We start from the raw sequence: 20,511 nt of genomic DNA, 5'->3' as shown, positions 1-20,511 counted from the left end.
CTGACCACAGGATAGTCCCCAGGATTGCGAAATGAAAACCGAGGTTGGGCGCGGAAACTGGGGACCGCGGATTCTTAGAAATCAGTAAAGAAGGGCGAAGGGCGAAGGGCGAGGAACGTTTGATTCGCTGAAATCTTGTCATCAAAAGGGCACCCGGGTTTGGGAACGCCGTGCACTGGCTTTGGAGCGCGCATCCTGTTTAGGTGAAAACGCCCAGGCACGTGGTTCCGCTTGATTAAACTGGGTGCACTGGAAGTCCGACCTGGGTTCCAGTCCGAGTCTACGACCACCTAGCTAGGTATGCATTGAACACATATTGACTGATGGCTCGCCACGCGTCAGTCACTATTCTAGACGGCGGACTCAGAGCCGTGTCTTCTTGGGCAGGTCACTTAACCCCTCGGAATGGCAGTTTCTTCGTACGCAGAACTGCAGGGTTGGACGGCTACAAGGCCGCTGAGATCCCCTCCAGCTATTAAATAAGACCCCGGCGGCGCGAATGGGTGTGCCCTCCGCGGGCGGAGGAGCCCCCTACCCTCCGCAGTGGGCGGGGAGAAGGACCCGATAGGCCTTTCTGCCTCGGTCACTTCTAGGCTGAAGTGATACTATTGTTCCTCGTTGCTAAGTCTGCAAAACAAAACCGTGCGGCGAGGGTGCGGGAACCTAACTCATATCAGCCACCAAAAGCTATTTCCAAAATACAGCCGCAGACCGAAACGTCTTCTCATTAGAGTACCCTTTCGTATCTGACCATCCTGGGGGTCGGAACAGGCCTCGGCACTGCGGGCGAGCAGTAGGCCCCTTTACAGCCCGGGGCCCGCCCACTCCCTGCCGGCACTCGAAGGGAAACCGACTCCAACCCTCAGGAGCCAGGGCCATCTCGGTCTTCAAACTGGCCGCGGCCTGTGCCTCTGGCACTGAAGAGCCGAGCCCTGTGTCTCGCGCCCATCGCGGCGCCCCGCGAGCAGCGTCGGCTCTCCTATCCCAATTCCCATCGAAACCTTTGTGAGCGCCTGCGATCTTTTCTTGGGTGTCTGAAAGTGACGACGAGGGAGGGGACTGCACAGCCAGCCGTGCCTTTGGTCACCGCGCGCACACTCCCCAGCCACGGAGAGGGCAGAGATTTTTCCGAGCCTCCGGGGGCCCCGCGCCAGGGTGGTCGCCCTCCCACAGCCTCTCCGCGGGGTCAATCTCCCGACCCTATAAGTGGCGAGTTGGGCACCGAGCCCCTCTCTCCTGCCCGGCCCTCGGGCGCCTTCTTCGGCGCCCCCAGGCCGCTGAAGGGGCAGCTGTCTGCAGCGAGCTTAGCTAGGCGCCCTTCCCGCCGACGGCCTCCTAATTCCGCCGCCACAGAGCCTCCCTCTAACCTCCCTCGGTGGGCTTAACGCCTCGTAGTCCTTCTGGCTCATTCCTCGCGCTCCCTCCCCCAGCGCCCCTTCTGGAGCTTGCAACTTGCGAGCGTGACTGCGCTGCAGCAGTGCCGGCCTGGGCTGCGGCGGAGCTGTGGAGAGGCGGGGAAGGGAAGGGAGGGGCGGAGGAGATCTAACCCCGGGAGAGGCCGTGGGTTGGGGCAAACTGATCTTCGAAGGGCTAAGCAGAAGCAGCTGCTGGTAATCGGCGCCGCCAGGGAGGGAGCGGGTTTCTCAGCCCCGGTCGCTCGCGGCTGCGGCGGGCTCACGGGCCACCAGAGCCACTGCCTGTAGGAGAGGGAGAGTCGACCCCCTTCTAGACAGCCGCAGTTCAGAGCCACTTAACCTTCCGGGGGACCCAGCAGCCCCAGAGGGCTTTCCTGGTCCATCTCCTCCCCAAGACATGGTAAATTGCCCTTCACACCCCCTGTCTCCCATCCGAACGAGCTCTTTTTCCCTCCTTGAACCCCAAGATTGGTGCTAGGTGGGCGTTATTCGAAGCTCCCTGAGGAGGCGGGACGGTGATCCGCGGTCGGGGTCCCTCGCCTCCTCCCCTCACACCCAGCATCCTTGCAGAGCCGGCCAAACACTTATCCTGTTTCCGGAGGTCAAGCAGCAAGGACGCGCTTCATTTAGAAGTATCTCTTTGGTTATCTTTTCCCATGTACTTTTGAGAAACAAAAAAAAAGGGAATGTTGCCTGTTGCAGTTTCAGAAGCTTAAAATATTAGACAAGTGTTTGTAAATTAAAAATTTTGGAAACTTGGGAAAATTAAGAAGCACATGGAAATCCACGACAAGCCATAACAACTTATTTTTATCTATCATTTCATATCTGTCATTATCCACCTAATTATAAAAACCCCGTGATTTTATATAGTTTACATAAACCACAGACATTTGGCATTTGCTCTTGTGTTTTATTTCAATATATTTATGTATTGGCAATGGTCCTTAAAAACCTACTAAATACATATTTTAATCCTGGAAAAATAAGACTCAGCTCAATTTATTGCATTTCATTTTATGAAGTATTTTTTTTAATTGGGGAAAGTTCTTTGAAGTCTCCCCACCCCCACCCCACTAAGTGTCCAATGGCGTTCACAGCCTCTGGTTCCAATACTTAAGTGATATCTAGTAATAAAATCTTTGTGGTCCCAGAATGTAATCAACCTAGAATTTCTTTCTTTGGATGTTTACATCATGCAGTTTTCGTTACAAACTTGTTAGCATGTTCTGTTTAATTCAAGACATATTAGAAAAGAAAACAAACCTGAACGTTCTTATGGAGGGAATAGTTTTTCTTTACTCTTGACTTGATTGGGTAGTGGTAGCACTTTATCTTTCCAAAGAAAATTTGTGTTCGATTTTACTTATCAAATAATGCATCTACACTGACAGTTTGCCTTTTGACTTAAAAACGTCTTGCTAGTAGAAGGTACATTCTGAAGCAAAACAGCTTCCAGAAGTAAACCACTCCCTTACGTGTATCTGCCTACCTGTTTAGCTACCCAAAACATTTTATAAAATGAAGTTTTTTCATCTCTATTTCTCTAGTTCTTGAAGGCTTCAGATCGCTCTAAATAAATGCAATTTCAGTGTCCTGTTTGTGGTAGCTTATTCATTTCTGTATCTTGGATTTGGCTAAAGGAACTGTGCAGAATCTCTGGGGAAATAATCTACGGCTACTTAGAAACAGCCCCGGGAACGGTATCTCTCTTTCGAGATTTTTTCGCAAAATTCTCCACCGCTACGCTGCTCTTCATTTATGTCAGTAGACACGTCACTGTTCGGGCCATTTTCTTCCTTCTTCCACCTTTATTAGAAAAGTGCAACTGTGAAGAACCAAAAACAATATATATTGGGAAAGAACAAGGAAGATTCTCGAGTTCTAAAGCTTGCCATAATTTCTAGTTTCACTTCTCTCTTCCCCACCTCCCCCACCCTCCTATCCAATTTGCAGGACCACGTGTGCGTTTCTGCATCCCACAGTCTCTTCTCGAGTTTCTTATATAGTTTTTGGTTTTTTCTCTCAAGTAGTCAGAAAAATAATGCCGAAGGGGAAAAACCCTGAATTCGAATTGCAGAGCCACCAGACAGAGCGACCAGACGTGCCTGCGCAAAGTCCCGGCAACCCGGAGCCTCCCGGGGCTCTTCCGAGACGGCATCCAAGGTGCCAGCGTCCTCGGCTTGAGGAAAAAGACGAGTCTTCACGAAAGAAGCTAGTTTTCCGTACAGTGAAGGCGAAATCGACAAAGAAAAACCTCCTACCTGAGGTGAATTTCGCTTTACTATCTGAACCGGGCTCAAGTCGTTTCACGGTCTTTGGTCTTGCGATTCCTCCCAGAGACCCGCGTCGACCCCAGATTCCCTGTCTCTTGGTCTGTTTCTCCATTACTCTGTTCTCAAGCTCCCTAAGCTCAATTTTCACATCAACTGAGTCACCCACATTCAATCCTTGCAGCCACATTGTCTATACTTCTTGCACAGTGAGCACTTCTTTCCGGGGCAAAGGGTTTGATCTGCATTTCTAGCTCACGTTTAATCTTCAACATATATTCGTATGTCTCCTGTGCCTGGCCTCATTGGAAATCTCTTCCAAGGCACAGAGTGCAGGTAGATGTCTGGTGCATTTTGCCTTGGTGGAGGTCACTGCATCTGATTGCATCTAAGAATTTCTCCTGCTGCTGGAAGGACACCCAAACCTATTGAATTAGTGACTTGAGACTGCTAACAAAATTTTACATAACTTCAAAGATTAAAAAATGATATTGTGGTCATACTGAAGTGATCACAAGAATCTTGTTACATATACACACACATATATGGAACAATAACTCCTTTATCACCGCAACAAACATTTTGCCCCAGCTGACCATCAGTGGTTTTCTTAGCTAATTATGAAGAGATACAAATTTTCTTATACAAATATAAATAAATTCTATGATTTGAAGGGAAATACCTAAATCATGTTAGGTAAATTATTGGGCTAGCCATTTGCAGCAGCATCTATAGCAAACTCAAAATTTTTAATCCTGGGACAAAGATTTGAGTAAAACTGGCCATTAGCTGTCAGCATGTTGTGTGTTCTGAAAAGTGAATGATAAAATTTATCTGTTGAATTCCTTCCTTTCATACTCATCATAAACCTCATTGCTTTTGGCTATGATTCAGTAAATATATAGATTTACTATCATGTAAAAGCACTGGTTTAAATGATGCATAAAATAATTTAAAGTTTTATTCCTTAAAGGATAGCTTAAGCTATCAAACATTTGTTTGATAAAGTAGAATACCCTACCAAACAAAACAAGTAAACAAAATGTCTCGTTTAGGAGAGAAACCGCATGGAGGAAAGAATAAAACAAAGAAAAAAAAGAAACACAAAACCAAAAACATAAACAAAAGAAGTCAACCTCAATCAGTAATTCAGCTCTCTGAATATCTGACTAATACTCAAGGACACATTAGGTTTTCATTACCAAGAACAGCTCTTCGATGCCTCTTGTTACATGTTCAGAAATAAAGACAATTATGTTGCTGGAAACATAATTTTCCTCACTCTAAATATTTTATGCTTATCGAACAAACAATGGATTGTTTGCTTTCTCCTTTCCACTAGTGCTTTGGCACTAATTTTGGCACTTAGATGGTGCTTGGTTTGGCATGCAAGGCAAGGCAGTTTGAAAATTATCTTTACTGCTACCTCTGGTACTATTCTTCAGGCTTACTGTTGGCCAATAGAGAGCTGATTGTCTAATGGGGCCTCAGTCCACAGTCTATGCTTTTATGGAATAAATCCTTTATGTTACATCTTTTCAATGAATCCAAGCTTTTTTTATCCTGGGCTTTCTAAAATAAGGGCATTCTTGTTTCGTTTTATTTTGCCTGATGACAGAACTCACAAAATGCAATAAGTTTTTAGAAAGAGTTTAATAGTAATTTACAACTATAAACTAAAGTCAACGAAAGTACTATCAACTGTCTGCCAAAACCTTGGTCAGGAAATAGCAAATGAGATTTAACCTAGATAAGTACAAGTAGTATGTCTGGGGAAATATAAAAGTCATAAACTTGAGGTCCAACTCCATACTCTTCATGAGTCAAACTTCCAAATATTTCCGTTCTGCTGGCCATAGAGTTTACCTATGGAAAATTAAGTTCTGTTCTAAACTATACTGGAAGGGCAATTGTGTTGGATACTTAAAAAATGCACCTGCAACTTTATTCTTGGAGGAAAAGTTGCTATTTTAAAAATGTCCTAGTTGTGAGACAGAAGAATAAATCTGATGCTTGTTTGTCATATGATATTATAGAAATGTAAAAAGAACAATCTAGCCATTGCCTTTGGCATGTCGGGGAGGAAGAAGTGGCTGCCACATTGAGGAATCATGTTCCCCCAAAGCACTTGTTCGGTATCATCTCTTTATAAAGGTAAAGGCAGCTCACAAATGGATATGTTAGTAAGTACAATGATCTGAGTTAAAGCAAATCTGGATAAAAGCTCCACCTATAACAGTAGTTGACAATGAAAAGTATTTATATGCCCAGAGAGAAAAATGATAGAAGAAAAGAAAAATTAGGCAAGTTAGATTAAGTATGCAGAAAGATTATCACATCTCAGTAACATTGGAAGATTCACCAAAAGAGAAAGATCGACAGAACAGGTGTTTCTTTTTTAAGTGTACAATAAAGTTTACCATAGTAATTATCTGTAAGACATAGAATATGGCTAAAACAGCACCTGAAAATTAACCATAAGTCTTTGCTTTAGTAGAAATCTTACCCAAAATCCTGGTGCTGCATCCCTTATTTGGTCTACTAAGCTATAAGTGTATAATGGTAGAAGTCAACTTGTTCCTTTCATCCCAGATCTTCTCATTGCATACCCCCAAAATCTCTGGTATAATTAAAGAATTTGATGATGTTCTTTAGAAGTCTTGTTGAGGGGAAATGTATTTCCTATCATTAGTCAACAATAAATGGTTTAGAAAACTAGTCCTAATGTAACAAGTTGGATGTAAAAGTCAAAATTTATGGCTCATGTAATAAGTTCCTGTCTTGTGAGTAAATTTCTCCCTGGTTTATCTCATACATTTTTTAGCTAAGCAATAGGCATAGAAATTAAGAATATAGGATATTCCAGTAGACTAAAAAACACATGTACTTTTTATAATACAAAGATCCTAGAGCATAAGAACTGTGCCTCTAGCTTTGTACGTGATTTTTCTTGTTACTATTTTTCTAGTGCCTTCAATTAATGCTCTCTAGCCAGATGCACTCCACACTGAAGAAATTAACAGGATTCCTAAGAGTACTTATCTAAGTGAAAGAAGAAACGCCAGTAGTGGAAAAAGTGATTGGTCTATTAAAAGTTTCTTCAAATGTGGTTCCCCTATATACGAAAATTTCTAACTCACCTGGGGATCTGGCTTCACTCTTGGCTGTTCCCATATGGTCTTCTCCCACTGATGCTCAGGAGTCAATCCTGATCTAGACTAGTGGGCTGGATCTTTGTCCTCCTTCTTAAGGAAAACTCCCATTAGGTGTATTTGGCAATGTTGGCAAACTAAATAATAAAGGGATTCTTAAAAAATGTGTGTGAGACACACACACACACACACACACACACACAGAGAGAGAGAGAGAGAGAGAAATAGAGAGAGAGAGGAAAGGAGAGAGAGAAAGAGAGAAGCAAAGATTTCTTTTGAATTAGGATTGGTCATAACAAACCTAATCTGCCAGTATAAGCAGAATACAAATGCTCAAAGAACTACAAAATTCCTGTTAATTTTTTCCCTCTGCATTTTATGATGTGTGTTTACGAGTTTGAATAAGACCCATATTTAAAAATATATTTCTGCAACATGTACTCTGCACTTATGCCACGAGTCAGAGTATAACTAATTCTACATGTAAGCAGTTTTTGTGCCTTTAAGTGCAAAAAACTTTTGTCGTTTATTTATTGTACATAATGTAGGTTAGGATAGCAGTTAGGATTAGCATTTTATGACATGTAAAGAGATGAATGTTCTAAGTTCAATATAAACTAACAGATAAGTAATTGAGTCCTTATGGCATTTACTAGTCACATGGAAATTCTACAGATAAATATATATATCAATAGGTGAACATAAACTCATATATATATTCTCAAATGGATAATTATATGTTTTATTGGTTTCTGGCTTGGTGTTGAAAAGGACATTTCAATTTTTATTCAAAATTTATTCCTACTTGCATTCATGTCAAACAAAAAAATTAGTATATTTTATGTCAAAAATAAACCTATCTTGGGTGGTATAATGTATTTGCAGATTGTGACCCTATGCCCAGGCAGGATTGTAAATCCACACCGTGTGCCTGTGACTGATTTGGGATTTGGATTTCTGATTTGGCTGAGAGATGTGTAAAAACCTCAAGTAGTCAACAGCTCCCTATTGGCTGTGCATCTAAGGGGCTCAAGAGCAGTGTTTACTCCAGCAAGGGTCTGGAATATATTATACTCGATAAATTGGCTCCTGCTCCTCCTGTTTTGGAGAATATGAAGAATTTGTATACTGTGCTAAAAGAAATGTACTTTGCCCAAATAACAATTTTCCTTAATAGAAAATTCTGATTATGACCCTATCTTCTGAATCTAGTACTGCCAATATTTTAAACACATGGCATTTCTGAGAAAACAATAATGAAATAATTCTCCATGCCTTCAAATTCAGAAACTGGCTCAAAATTTATGTTTTTATCCAAAGACCATATGGATCTAGGTTTTGAGAAGTTAAAAAAATAAAATGATAGGATATTTGGGTTGCAAGTTTTTCTATTATATTTTTAAGGAAATACCAGGAACAAGGATCAACAGAACTCCCTGTATTAATACATAAAAATATTTAGATTATGTGTTACTTCTGAATTGTAAACACTAATTTTTAAAATATGATTTTTGAATAAATGTCATGCCTATAGTCTTTAACAAGGGAAACTTTCATTGCCTTAAATTAGTAGTTTTGGGTTATTGTTGCTCCCTCCTTAAATAAAACTTCTGAGTACCTAAACTCTAAAAGACCCAGGATTTGCAATTTTTTTTATTTTATGGAAATTCTTTATACTTACAAATGGGTAGAAAGAATAAGCAATGGATTCAAAAAGGCAAAGCCATCATCATCAGCTGGCTAATTTGCTTAATACTTCTGTTTGGATAAGGTATTGGGGTGTTATTGGGTTAATATAATTTATTGATGCATTGACTTCTATAAGAAGTCCTCTTTACCCAATATACATGGTCTATTTTGGAAAGTTTCTGAGCCTGCATACATATACACCTCCAGCAGTTTAGGGCCAAAAATCAGTCTTTGTGTAAATTTCTAATTATTTCCTCTGTGTTGGTCTTCTCTCAGAATCTATAATCTGTGGTCTTTGAAGGTGAAGGATTAGGTGTCATTGTTCTGACTCAAACTTCATAGTATCTAGTACAAGTCAACAGGTACGCGATGACTGATACAAATGATAGCCAAGTGTGTGAATCTAGACAATTTTGAAAGTGTGCAATAATGCAATTAATTCATGCATGCTTTGTACTTTTGGAGGCCCTTTTGCTTACTTTATCTTATTTGATGTGAATAACTGAGTGGGAATGGGGATGGGGTTTTACTTGAAAGGGAGAGAGAACTGCAAACCTTGTAATGCTCACCGAGAAGCAAAGAGTCCTCATAAGAGCAAATCATCAAGTATTTGCATATCTTTCACTGCTTGTGATTGGATTCCCTAATCAAGTAAGAGGAAGTTCCCAAAGAGGAGTATCTCAGATTACTGGCCTGTAGTGGATGCTTCATCCAAAACTCAAATTCCTTACAGGTTGAATCAAGAGTCTCTAGCCTCCGTAAGTCACAGAATGCAGAGGGACTTTGGGGTTACAGAAACTTGTCCCTGCCCTCCTAAGGGTTCAGTCATGCAAAGAAAGGAAGGCAAAGAACTTAGTAGAAGGGATACCAGGCTAGACGGGGACATTTATTTCAGGCTCCCCTGCATTATTTTGGATAATCACTTACCGCCCCTTGCCTCAGTTTCCCTATCTATAATAAGTTAGAATACAAACCTTTAAGAACACTCACAGAATTATCTGAATCCCCCAAGGTTTAATACATTTCAGTCTGCTTGTTCCTTTAAATCCTCCCTACCCGACCAGAAAAAAAATCACCGTGTCACTCTATCCACCCTTCCCTTCAGGTCCACCTCTTGCACACCTAGCCCCTCCAATCCACCCCATGTTGACAGAGCAAACCCCACCATCCTCTCCTTCAGTTTTCACACTGCAGGGGGGAGGAGTCCTAGACACCCCGCGGGGCGTGGGCATCGGGCGCTGGGGGAATCGGGGCCTGGGTCAGGAACCGGGGGTCGGGCCGGGGGTACTGGGAAGACGCGGGTGCTGCGCAGAGGACTCGCCTCGCCAGTGCCGGCCCTGGTGTCGCTGCGCACTCAGAGCCGCGCGACAGGCGCCCTTCAGCCCGGAGGCACAGGCGCATTTAGAAAGAAAGAAAGAAAAAGCCACCATTGGCTCGAATTACTGGAAGCCAGAACAGTTTTTGCCCTAAACACAGAGACAAGCCCTCTTAGCGCTGCCCTGGCCTCTCCGTTACCCATTTTCGGTCTGTTTTTGGAAGAACCGGTTCCTCAGCCCCGCGTCGCCGAAGCTGTGACACGAGTAAGTCCAGCCGCCGGGACCCTGTCGCCGGCCACCCTCCCCTCGCGCACTCTCTTCCACCTTCGCCCGCGGCGGCCGCGCTCCCGCCCCTGCGGGGGCCGCCCGGCCGGCCTTGGCCTCCAGTTGGGTTGCGGTGACGAAGTGACTTCCTTGTGAAACTTAATCTGACCCTTCGGCTCCTAGGCAGAGGCCTCGGAGGGGAGAGGCCGGAGCTCCTGACGCCCGCGGCCCCACCCGGGCCGGAGCGCGGCGATTGGTGCCCAGGGAGCGGCAGAGGGGGCGCAGACGCCGTGGGGCGCCGACCCCGGGGCGCGCGCCGCCGCCGCCCAGCGCGCCCGTCGCCCGCAGGCCGCCTTCTCGGCGTGGGCCCCGCCGCCAGGTACGCAGAGCCACCTGGAGGAGCGCGGCGGCGCGCGCGACCCTGGGGGCCGCGCGTCCGCGCCGGCCGCGGGGAGACTGGCGTCGCCCTTTGCCTGGCAGCGTTAGGGCGCTGCACGTGGAGGGATGTGTCTGAGGGAGGCTTGTTTTTCTTCCGGGAGGTGGTGACTGATTGAGACGTCGGGGAATGGAGCGAGGGTCATCTTGGCCTTATTTGATGTTGTGATTGCTGTCTTGGACGTGTGCTTACCCTCCGAGCTCCAGTAATGGGAAACATTTGGGGAACAGTTGGGGCAAGCAGATATTTATATTTAGTTTTCTATCCCCGGAGTTCCTTCCTTTGGCAATCGTTAGTTGGTTGGAGCAAATCAAAAGGCCAGTTAAAAGAGTAGCAGATAAATTGGAGGGGTCAACAAGAGGGAAGCATAATTTTTTTCTATGAATAATTAAAAAGGCAAGGAAAAATAAATAGGATCTCTGCTTTACCTTTGGTGAGGAGGCAGGAATGCATAGTATAAACAATTTTCGTTGTTTTCTTTAGGTTAAGTAAGACCCAGCTAACATTGTTGTTCCGGTAACCAGACTGACTAATGCTACCAGGGAAGTCAACTCATAAAACTCAACAGTTTAGGTGGGAGAAGGATTCAAACCTGTTAAGAAATGTTAATTGATTATATATTCAAAAGAATCAGTAGTAAGGTGTCTACACAGTGCAGAGGATTGGAGCAGGAATAATGTAGGCGCAGGAGGCCCTTGTAGACCAAGGAAGGCATTCTTCTAACTCTGTCCAGAGACTCCAAGTGTCCTGTGTCTCAAGCTCTGTGTTCATTCAGCCAACACTGGGGAAATGTGCCATGAACCAAGCATCTTGTTACATGAATAAAAATGATTTCTGCCCTGAAGGAGCAGGCTGGTGGATGACTGTCACATAATGTGACTCTGATGGGGAAAAACACAGGTGTGCAAGGCTTCCTGGAGGAGAGGACTGGATAAGCCTTGAAGTCTATGTAGGAGTCTGCGTGGAAATGTGTCCTCCAGGCAGAGTTGTTGGTACTGGCACAGCTGGAAGGTGAGCAGGAGAGACTTGAGATGTGCAGGTCTGATAGCTGGGGCCAGATTGGAGAGGGCTTGGATTTCATATCAAATCAGACTAAGTCAGACTTTTTCCCTGCTGGGGAGAGAGAGCACAGTCTAACAAGTTGCACCATTTGGAACATGTGAACATCTTGGAGAACAGGCAGAGGAAAGTGCTAATTGAGTTACAAAATAGGAACTATGAAAAAATCTGTTAGTGGGATTATTGAGCCTATTAAAAAAGTCAAAATGGTCAAGGAAGGTAATTAAAGAGAGGGCACACTGCAATAGCAGTATCATTTTACTAATTGTTATCTTTGTAACCTGAAATGCAGCTTCTAAAAGTGTCCAATTATCCTTAAGCAATTTACTTACATAATTTTTGGATGTAAAAACTAGAGACAATTATAAGCGTATTGCATTATAATTATATGGCCTTCCATCCTTTACAAAATACTTATCATCTGCTCAACACACATTTTTTGTACTATGTGCAGAATACATTTGTAATCATATCTATCCTATTAGATGGTATTAATGTCACTGTACAGATGAAGAAACGGGCTCAGAGAGGTTAATTAATTTTTGAGATTACAGAAAGTACCAAAGTTACCTACTCTAAATCAGAGTTACCTACTCTAATCCCTATGCTCTAAGTTTTTAGTTGTCTTTTCCCTACCCTTTGACTGATCAGGACTAGCTCTGTTTTTGGCTTTCTCCCCTTTATCATTTCTATTAGTGACTTGAAAGAAGAAAGCTAAAGGAATGGTTTTTAGGTTGACATTATATATATAAAGCTGGAGTGGATATCTCAGTCATTGGCTGACAGAATCATGAGTCAAAAAGAAAATCTGAGTGAGCTTGACTGACAGGCAGAAACTAACAAAAAGAGAATTTCCTAGAGATGGATCAGTTCTTCAAATAGAGAACAGAGGGATTATGACTCAAAAACAGGTCATCTGCAAAAGAGTTTGGGTATCCCTAAACTCAGTAAGTGCCAGTGGTGTTCATTCAGATCCTGAAGCTGCTGATCAACAGGCATATCCTCTCCAGGGGGATGAGAAAGTTAAATAGCTCATTCCTAAAAAGGCATTTGGGGCCTAGAAAGGAGAGTCCTTAGGGGATGTCATCATAATCTTAAATGTTTCAAGGACTCTTTCATATAGAGTATTGAAATATATTTATATTGGTGCAGAAGAAACTTTGGCTCTATAGATGAGGGCTCTGGTAGGTCTATTTCAGGTCAGTGTAAGGGAAACCTCTTAAAGCTTAAACTTCCTAGCTATGGACCAGGTGGCTTGCCAAGGTGGTGAATTTCTGTCCCCAAATTGGTTATGCAGAACCATGGCAACTGACCGGAAGCAGATTGGCTATCTGTAAAGGCTGTTTTGGGTGATTTCTGCCCTATATGGAAATTGGATTCCCCACCTTCCTTTTTGTGGCCCTATTACAACATCACGTACCAGGCATATTCTTATCAGGTTATCTCACCCATTAACTGTTTTCTTATGGAAGTGAGGGAAAATGGATTTCTGAAATGTTTCTCATTTTGCCCTATGTAAGTTGTCCTTTGATTTTAAGAAAACAGTAAAATTCAAAGAAATCTGAGTCAGTGTCTCTTTCCTGACAGCTAAATACTTTCTCCAGTACTGTCTTTATTTTTGGTGTTCTGGCCTCTGAGACTGCAGTCCTGATGTCTTGTTCCATCAAGCAATCTTTACTCTGGTTGGGAGCAAGTAAAAGAGTCAGCATCCAGGAAATGAGGAAATGGCTTTGCTAAACTTTAGCTGGTAAGGGGTAAGGTGTTGAGGCAGAGCAGGGAGGCATTTCTTCTCTAGTTTCTCCTAAACTGCACATTTATTTATTAATTCAAAGGTTTAATGATGAACTTGGGTCCCATGTACTAAATATGATACCTAAGCTGGACATTGAAGGACATTGAGCTCTATATCTATATCATTAGTTAAAATTGTCTTTGAATTTTAGCAGAAATGGTGTGTCTGAGAAATAATACATTTCCATCTAATTTTTAGAAATAAAACTGCTTCTTTATTCTTGACAACTGAACTTATTGTGGGCCAAGCATAGCTTATGAATTTGACCCAGTGTATTATGAAAACCAGATTACCATTTACCATTCTGATTCAAGTCTACAAATTAAAACCACCAGGATCATATCGATTATTGGCATACCAATTAAACCTTAATATTAAAGAACATTATATACCTTCTAATTTATTTATTTATTTATTAATTCAAAGGTTTAATGATGAACTTGGGTCCCATGTACTAAATATGATACCTAAGCTGGACATTGAAGGACATTGAGCTCTATATCTATATCCATAGTTAAAATTGTCTTTGAATTTTAGCAGAAATGGTGTGTCTGAGAAATAATACATTTCCATCTAATTTTTAGAAATAAAACTGCTTCTTTATTCTTGACAACTGAACTTATTGTGGGCCAAGCATAGCTTATGAATTTGACCCAGTGTATTATGAAAACCAGATTACCATTTACCATTCTGATTCAAGTCTACAAATTAAAACCACCAGGATCATATCGATTATTGGCATACCAATTAAACCTTAATATTAAAGAACATTATATACCTTCTAATCCTTACCTCTTAAACTAAGGGTATGTTTTTAAGACCATTCTTCACTTTTACATCTAAAAATGAACATTATTGGTTATTGAGCCCACATGATTTTCTCAAGTAGGAATAAATGTCACCTGTGTTAAAGAGGAGTATTGGTGGATAAAGATTTAAGCAAAGCTCAGTACTAACATGCTTGATTTAGAGGGGCAAAGACTATTATTTCCAATGAAGAAAACACTCACTGTCAAAACCATTTGTTACTTCCTCGATGGTACTGAAAAGAAAAGAAGTTGACAATTGGTGGGAAATGTGAATTGTGGCACATTAAAAATAAATCAACTTTATTAAGTGTAAAATTCAATGGGTTGATAATTATGTATGCCTGTGTAACTACTACCATTAAGATATAGAACATTTCTAACACCCCCAAAAGTTCCCACATATCCCTCTGTGACCCATCAACCATCCTCCCCGACACCCCAACCATCCCTGGCTCCAGGAAACCACCATCCTCCTTTCCATCCCTATGGATGAGTTGTTCTGGTATATTTTTAACGTCTAAGAAGACGTTTCATGGTAGGTCTTTCTATGTAAAAAGAGCTGATATTTTGTATCTCCTCTTTGTCTTTTGAATGAAGTAAAAAAATTCATCACTTAGTTATATTTGCTTAGTTTAGGCACCAGAAAATATAATCACTGAATGGAACCAGTTTAAGTTTGCTACCAGTTGTTCTCTAGCATAAGTGATTTTAAAGCTGAAACTATACTCTCAGCAGGCTGAGAAACTGTTTCTATGATACACTGTACTACCAACAGCATCTGTGGAGGCCTGGCAATGTCCTAAACTCAGTAGACCCAACAGAATGGACACCCAAGTCTGGTGAAACTTCAGATAAATTTATCATATATGATTATGTTTTAGTGTGTTTTCTCTCAGGTGCCTGAATGTCCTTTTCACATGTAAGATTTATAGGCCTGTGGTTCTCAGGCAACGTGCTACAGCACACCCTTGTTCCCAAATCCCTCATGGGTGTGCCGCCAATCATTATCAATGGGTAAGACTTAATTTTACGTGATACTTACTTTTACTAAGTAGAAATTGCAGACTCAAGCACTGTGTCCTGTGGCGTGGTGATTCACCTTGCTGAAAGTGAAGGGGAGAAAGTGAGGAAGGTGATGGTTAAAAATCCCGTGGTTACTGGAATGAGGCCGGACTTTTCATCTTGAGTCCATGAGAGCAGATTCCATTCAAAGAACAGAGTTAAGTGGAAGAAAGAGCAAGTGAGGAGTGTGTGATAACTGTTCATACTTTTAGTGTGATAATGACCGTTTACGCCAGTGATTTAGTAAAGGTTTCAAATGTCTAGCCGTGATCTCTAACGAGACCATTGATACTAATATGAATGTTAATATTCAGAAGTTTGCCATGTACACAAAGGTTTGGTAACCTCTGATATAGGGAGGTTCATGAGAGCTGTCAAGAGTACAGGTTCCTCTATAGCAATTTCATTTGAATACTTTTAAAACATGCCTTCTGTGTTTCATCCTTTTACTAGAGCTGGTGTTTTTGCAAGAAAAATCTGAGTAAGTGAAGAGACCTCACTTTCCAAGAATTACTGTTTTCAGCTATGATATCTTTTGATCCTCTAGTTATACTGTTTGGAATTTATCCTTTCAGAAATAATTAAAAAAAAGGAAAACTTGATGAATGAAAATATTGAGGTGTTATATGCTACAGTGCAAGAGTGAAAAACCCTCAAATGTCCTGCTTATAGGAATATCTCCCTGATGAAATATTAATTGCATGGGCATTAACAAATGATAAGGATGCACTGACATGAAATGCTGATGGAAGAATATTCAGAGAAACCAGAAAAACAGAAGCATCAAAATTCACTGTGATTACAGCTATGTAAAATTATGTATGCAAACAGAGAGGTTGGCTTAATGGGATTATTGGTGTGTTTCTTTGGTGTTTCCTTAATATTACTAAGGTAGTAAGTGCTACATTAAAATAATATGTAGGTCTAATGCTCTTAAAAGTGTAGTTTGAGTTAGACGTTAGTTACTGAATAAACATGTCATCAATTTCCTAATTAGTCTCAGCTCCTTTGTCCTCTTTCATTCTTCATGAAGTTAGAAGGAAATCACATATGGTAGAAGAAATCTGGTCATATGTATTTAGAAATTCTATGGAGAATAGACAGGCTTCATACTTAAAAGTTAAAAACAGAAATAGTAAATGCTATAAAAAGTGGAAATGCTATAAAAGCAAATTGGCATAGACATTTATTTCTACATCTCCTGCTGTAGAAGACTTTCACCAACATAGAGCTACACTCGTTTTTCATTAATTGCTTCAGTGGTTGGGACATGCTCCTTGGCAATTTGGAAGATCAATGAGTATCTGGTTTCTGAATCTGACTCACCTGAATATGCTCAATCTCTGCTTCCTTGATATACCCACATTTCTTACAAAGGTGAGGAAAGCGAAGAAGAGGTGGCAGTGAGACATCACGTCTTGTGGCTTCTAGAGCTGTGGAATAGTGAGTTGAATGGGTCTCTGGAGGTCATTTATCCGATGGTTCATTTCACTGCAGGCTTCTGTTTGTAAATTTTCTTAAAGACCCCTTGATTTGATATGTTTATTCAATCTGTAGTTGTAGTCTTCTGGGGACACACCTTAGAATAGCCCTTTTCTTTTCTAGAAAGCAATGTTCAACAGCTAGTTTCCTTCTGCTTCTCAGGAATGTTAGAAAACTCAACACTTGGAGAGAAGGCAAAGATTAAAGTGATGGTGTGTTGTAATGAAAATACTCTTTCATCCAAGGAGCCACAAGTTATTAACAGTGTCTGATGGGTCTCTGGTTCATTAGAGATGATTTATGTGTCATCTAAAATGTAACCCATATTTCAAAACCTGCAGGAAAAATTAAAATATACATGACGTATAAGATTTTTAAAAATATTATTTTCTTCCCAATTATATTAGTCCACATCTCTACCCCACTTTACTTTTTCTTTGATCTAGAAAGTCTGTCCCAAGAGTCTCCTGGACTAGACCCTTTCTCTATCTACTTCATGGCCCTGTAACTTACACACTTTTTCCAACTTCTCTGCTCCCAATCTTTTATTCAGACAGTGGCCAGGATATTTGTGATTAACTAGAACTGAAGTAAAAGGAACATAATGTTTACATGTAAGATGAGGTGCTATAGCCATCAACTGCCTGGATTTTGCTTATGGTAGAAAAGAACAGGACGTATCTATGTGGAATGAATATAGATTCTACTGAGCCCAGAAAACTTTAGGTTCAGAGCTCTTGAGTTTTTGTTTTGTTTTGCTAAGTAGCAAGGGCTAGACTTGAGGAGAAAAATTGGCATCCAGGAGGAGTTTAAATTATATCAGGAATATCCAGAATAGATGTTTTGTCTCACATGCATTATAATTTATATATTTAGAACTATTCTGTATTTTAAAAATTAGTAACCTTATCATTGCAATAGGGCATAAAATATCACTTTCAAATATACATCACTGATCTCTGTAGGTATAATTATAATGTCATCACTGGGGACCTGATTTCATAATGCCTCAAGGCCCCCAAAGGGAATTTTGTATGACTGCAAGATTTGTCAGACTGTAGCCTCAATTCACTGTTTTCCATAAGAGTCTGTTTTATCATTGTATACATGCAGTTATTGTCTATTTGCTGGTAGATATACACTCATTTTAGTCCTTCCTTCCCCACTCCCCCAGGAGACTGCAAACATAAAGGAAGTTCCTAAAGCTTCAGTTAGTCCCATGTCTAGTAAGGCCACCTAACAAAGTTGGCTTTCCTGTGGTGTTTCATTGATAGTCCAAGGGATTGGGACTGAAGAAGGCATAGTTTCCTCAGGTGTGAAAAAGACCAGCTCAAGCAGGGCCAGTACTCCTTGTTTCTTCCTTGCCTGGGCTGCCTCCCACTGTCTTTGCCACCTGCCCAGTTCTGCTCAGCATCAGATCAGATGCCTAGGCTTAGCATCTGGCTGGGGCTATGAAGCAAATCAGGACTGATGCCATCCCAAGCTGTGGGAGTCCCTGCCCTGTCTCCTTTGAGCTACAGTGGCCTTGGAAGGGGCTGTTTACCACTGTCTGCCTTGGGAGAGCATCTTCTCAAGTGGCCTCATGCAGTTAGCAAATATGAGGAGCTGTGTTGTATTTAAACGTGTACCCACCTTCTAAATATGTATCCTGCTGTGGAGTTTTTTCTTACTATTTTTGTTCAGTTCATCTTTTCTTCGTACTTAAGGAGCTGGTGAAACACATTTCAGGAAGAGGCTTTCTGGCTTTCCCTTTATTCTCCGAGTGGATAACTGACTCCAAAATGTTGAACTTGGCCAACAGAGCCCGAGGATATCTCCTATCTTGCCTCTTTACTGGGGAACCTTACACTTCAATGGTTAATAAAAGGGTGGCTTCCCATGATGTTTGACTCCCAGGGCATCGTCTTCTGGAGGGTACCATAATAGTTGACTTAGGAGTGGACAAATAAAGGATTTGGCCTTTGGAGGTAAACGCACAAGGGGGCGGTTGACCCAATTCCCTGCTTTGGCAAGGTGAGTGTTGGGGGTGGATGTGTGAGTGGGTAACTGCCACTGTAGTTGGCACTGTGTCTTGTAGGGACACCTCTGATACCAAGGCATCTGCCCCTACTGCTCCACAAATCTCTTGCAACAAATCTTATCCAATTGATCCATCCATCAGTGTTTATCTCCCCCTACCATTCTATGCCTAGATTAGCCTCCTTGGACATTTTTCTGCTCCTTCTTTTCTAGGAACCACTCCTTGGTATAAAAAAAAGTTCCTGAGAAGTTCACCTCTGAATACTCAGTACATACTTATGTGTAGGTCTATACAGTTTTATGAATAGCTACTCCCCATGTGCATAATAGGTAGATAGACAGGCAGGTAGGTAGGTAGAGAGATACGAATCAAGTAACCTGTTTTTGCTTGAATGCCTTTTTTAGGGTACTTGAAACAAATGTTCAGGACCAGAAATTTGATGAATACTGTTTGGATTGATAGCACCACCATTTAACTGAACCACCTAATTCTAGCTCAGAGTTTACATGTATTCAAAAATTGTCATGAGTCAATAACATTCATTCATTCATTCATTCATTCAAAATATTTAATGAGTGCCATATGTGACCTGAACAAGAGACTAAGGCATGATCCTAGCCCTCTTGGAGCTATAGTCTAGTGGGGGAGACAGGTAGAGAAATAATTACAGTCCCATTAGATAAGTGCTGTAATGGGGGCAGGCTTATTTATAAACCATGAAAGATCAAGTCTAGCAAGGGAATTAAAGGTTTACCAGAGCCAGGCTCCTAAATATCAGTAGTCCCAGTCGAGCCATATATTTCATGGTTTGGATTTACATGTTGAAATCTGGAAACAACTATGCTGATTTAGCAAGCAGTAGAAGATTTGTAAATAAAATCCGTGGCTCTCTGTGATTTTTTTATTTTTGAGTGATAGGCTTTCTTAGTGGAGACATCTACCTGAAGTAGATGAATGCTGACTCTTTTGACTTCTCAATAATCTCAGTCTTTTCTTCTTAGGCCAGGAAAAAATAACACACATAGTATTTAAGTACAGAACAGTTTCATCTTCAGAAGAAATAAAATTACAAATGAAATACCTTTCATGCTCATGTAACTTGACCATTCTTAATACCTTAAACTGTTCAGTAAGTTCAATGTGGAAATATGGAAAAGGAACACATGGGAAATAATCCTGGAATATCAAATATACAGATTGTGATTAAAACATGTTCTCAGGACAGGTATGGAGAGGATGGGAATTTAGGGGAAATCAGAGGGGGCTTTGTCTTGAGCCTGCTCCCTTCTGTGAGGAATAAGACTGAACTTTGTCTCACTACATATAGGTACACCATGGGCAGTTTATGTGAAAGCACTTTGTAAACTACAAAGTGTTTTACCAATGTAAGGCAGGATTATTATCATTATTTTAAAATGCTACCTTATCGCCTGCAAAAGTTAATATGCCTCAAGAGAATAACTCAAGCAACAAAAAAAGCCTAGTTCCTATAATATCTCTTCCCTGATTATGGAAGGAATACTCTAAAAGCAATGCTGTTGGACTTTAAGAGTCAGTCCTGAAATTTTGTGCAATTCAAAACAGAGTGGTATATTGCATTTTCTTGGATTAGCAGAGACTGTAAATATATCCATATGATTTTGTTTACTCATAACCTGAAATTATGAAATTGCTTCTTGTTAAAATTACAAAAACACTGCTTTCATAAGGATTCCCCAAATTTTAGGAGTCTAGTTATTCAT

At 41.3% G+C, this 20,511-nt stretch overlaps 1 protein-coding gene across 7 annotated transcripts in view; it reads left to right on the top strand.

The window, feature by feature from the left end:
• Nucleotides 1–9,793: 9,793 nt before the first annotated feature.
• Nucleotides 9,794–20,511, top strand: part of EYA1 (EYA transcriptional coactivator and phosphatase 1) — a 350,015-nt gene continuing 339,297 nt past the window's right edge. For 2 of the 7 annotated variants that reach the window (XM_073229677.1, XM_073229676.1), the window contains exon 1: nucleotides 9,794–10,488. The gene's annotated coding sequence lies outside the window, so the exon portion shown is untranslated. The remainder of the gene's footprint in view (nucleotides 10,489–20,511) is intronic. The other 5 variants (XM_073229681.1, XM_073229679.1, XM_073229684.1 and 2 more) reach the window with 3 other exon arrangements.

The sequence above is a fragment of the Manis javanica genome, chromosome 2 (genome assembly GCF_040802235.1).
Source record: "Manis javanica isolate MJ-LG chromosome 2, MJ_LKY, whole genome shotgun sequence".
In the NCBI taxonomy this organism is placed as follows: domain Eukaryota; kingdom Metazoa; phylum Chordata; class Mammalia; order Pholidota; family Manidae; genus Manis; species Manis javanica.
Note: the sequence above shows the minus strand (reverse complement) of the source record. Positions and strands in the feature narration are given on the sequence as shown.